Genomic DNA, 3101 nt, shown 5'->3' on the forward strand with positions numbered 1-3101 from the left:
TATGTACTGCTGCTGCTCCGAAGAGCCATGTGAACCGCATGTATTACCATCTATGTGTGCCTGGGCTACCACGCTGACCGGCTTAAGGCTAGTGGCCTAAGGCTATGTGTGCCTGGGATACCACGCCGACCGGCTTAACAATAGTGGCCTATGGCTATGTGAACCTTGGCTACCACGCTGACCGGCTTAACTAATTAGAAGCACACTATGTGTAATGTTTAATTAACAAAATGGATATATGTTGCAATCAGATAGATAAGACCCCAGCACCCACCTGAGCAAATATCATTTTAGTCATTTGACAACTGCTGTTACTTTCTCCACTTCATCAGTCCCAGCAGCAGCGTAACAGCTTGTTAATTCATGTTCATGCAATGATGAGACGGACAAAGTTAGCCGATGCATGCCATTTTACGCTCTCGTGCAGATAAAAGTTGTCAAGTTAGTGCACAAAAACCCCTGGGTGGACTGACCTGAATTAAAAGCAGAATATAAAAAAAATGTTCTTTCTCCATTTTCTGAATTACAGACCACAGCGAAAGCACACGTCGCATGAGCACATTTCTCCAAACTACACTACCCATAATGCATTTCACTCGGAACTAACGGTTACAGACCTAGATAGTGATCTTCAGCATCTCCCGCAACACTGTCATCAATATGACTACGATAAGCGCCTGCTTCCAGCTGAAATCAACCACACACTCATCACAATGAAAATATCGACCTTAGAAATAAGGAACGTGAACACTGGGATAATCGCCGATGTATATGGCAAACCCCCATTGAAATGCATACACAAGAATACTTATTTCATTTAACCTGTTTCATGTCCATTACTATCGTCCTCAGAGCGATTACATATGCTCTAAACTGTGTTTTGCTCCAGCTGTATAAATACAAATGCTAAATGCTGCTGCTAATATGCTTAATATTCGCTCCTGCATACAATGCAAACTGCTAACATTACACTTAGTTTAAACTTGATTATGGTTGCTCATTTTTTTAATTCAATTAGGTAGACCACGCAATACACACAGCGTTATGGACTAGAAGAGCATTCACTTATCTTAGATGTTGATTTTGCTGTTCTGAAGCAAGCTGCAACTGCTACGGCAAGCACATATATTTGAATGTTGAGCAGCGAGCTCATTGGCTACTAATACAGGAGCGACCCAATCAGCTGTGCCATGTAATAATGATGTCATTGGGTCAGATTGAGTTAGACCTATCGGACTGCGCCATCTAGAATTTCATGCCAGAACTCTGTATTTGTCTTTTGACAAAAATGTCCTTTAAATTTTGAAAATATTTCAACGTGTCATATTCATTCTTCTTAGTCAGTTTGACTAAAATGGTATAACATTTTAGTTTTAATTAGTTTAAATTAATAGTTAATTAGTGTTTTTATGTATGAGTAATTTTGTTTATGAAATAAACACTGCATGTGAGAATCAATGGCAATTCCTGTCATTGACTTCAAATGTGGCGTGGCACGTTCATGAGTTTGAATTTTTTTGGCAGCCGGTAACAAAATGTTTTCATTGTATGTAAAAAAAAAAAAAAAAGAGAGAGAAGACGACATAAAGTTGCATAGGACTGAAACAGGTGAGTAAACAACAAAATTTCCAATTCTTCGTGAACTATTCCTTTAGCAAAACACTTCAAATCAATGAAAACCCCTCCACCCACCAACAGCACATCTTATATCAACACTGAAGTTCTCTTTTTCTATTCCCTGAAACAAATGTCCAAATGAAATGGCCCATTTCCTCTGTCCAGATTACTCCTGACAAAACAAACACACTCACACAAACACAAGCAAACGAATACATAATGACCTGTTTGTGAGGTGGCAAAGAGTAAAATCAATGAGATGAGACATGTAGGACCTGGAAGATAAAACAACAAATTGACTTGGAAAAACACATTAATCTCATGTTCAGTGAAAGCCAACAGAAGCCCGTCACCCTTGTTTATTTCCTTGGAGTGTGTTAGCAGTGGGTAACAGACTGCACAAATGCAATAAGATCCAGTACTCTTCCATCAAAAAGGCAAGAATTATCTAATCATACAGAGGAAAATAAATCATTCATACACCACCAAAGCTGGACGATTCCCAACAGGTGATGTAATACGCAGAAGCAAAGCAGCCTTAATGCTTTTGTCCTTACTGATTGAAATCTATACAGTATTAGCACGTATGCGCCTTGTATGAGATGTTCTAGAAGGTCTAGGGGGGGGAAAACAACTCCCCTGGTAATATTTTAGCAGATATTTCCCATCAGCAGGTCGCCAGGCAACTGTGTCCTCATGATTCAGGTCCATGGTGAGGATAGCACAATGAGGCAATGATCACAGCTCTATGTTTCCAAGCTGGATCTTACACTGAGGCAAACTAAATCCCTGCACAGAGAAATACGAAAAAAAAAAGCTCATTCACACAGATAAAACCATATTTAGATCACTGAAAAATCTACATTTAATGTACTAGAGCCACGGTCAACTATGGTTGTGTTATTAACACTCAGAGAATCTAAGAGAAATAAATCTTTACCACATTTCTGAAAAGCCTGAGAGACGTACCATCTGATTTAAAGGTCACATATTGTATACCTTTCTGGAGTTTTATTTTAGGTTTTGATGCCCTTAAGAATATATATTGCGGTATAAGTACCAAAAACCATCTCAATATATTTTTACAGCTCCTCTCTCATGAGCTCTGCTGAGAACAGATCGAGTTTGGCCTGTCTAATTAATATTCATGAGCCTCTCTTCTGATTGGCCTGTTATTTTCTGAGTGACGCATGGCCAGGCCAACCACAGGTAACTAGGGTCAGCCGACGTCACAGCACTAGCTGGAGACAGCAAAACAAAGGGGAAACTGGAGGCGGCCCATTCAAACCAGCGCAGATTCGGCTACATAAGGAGCTTAAAATATCATCTTGTTGTGATGTTGGGTGCCAGAATCGACGTAATACAGCCTCAAATTAGAAATTTGATCACATATCTGCTGCCACTGCCAGACAAAAGACCGACGACAGCTGTGGTTAAACACGATAAAACGAGCAGACTGGACAGAAACGATCGTCAAAAATGCT

This window comes from Sinocyclocheilus grahami, unplaced genomic scaffold (genome assembly GCF_001515645.1).
Source record: "Sinocyclocheilus grahami isolate Dianchi unplaced genomic scaffold, SAMN03320097.WGS_v1.1 scaffold371.1, whole genome shotgun sequence".
In the NCBI taxonomy this organism is placed as follows: domain Eukaryota; kingdom Metazoa; phylum Chordata; class Actinopteri; order Cypriniformes; family Cyprinidae; genus Sinocyclocheilus; species Sinocyclocheilus grahami.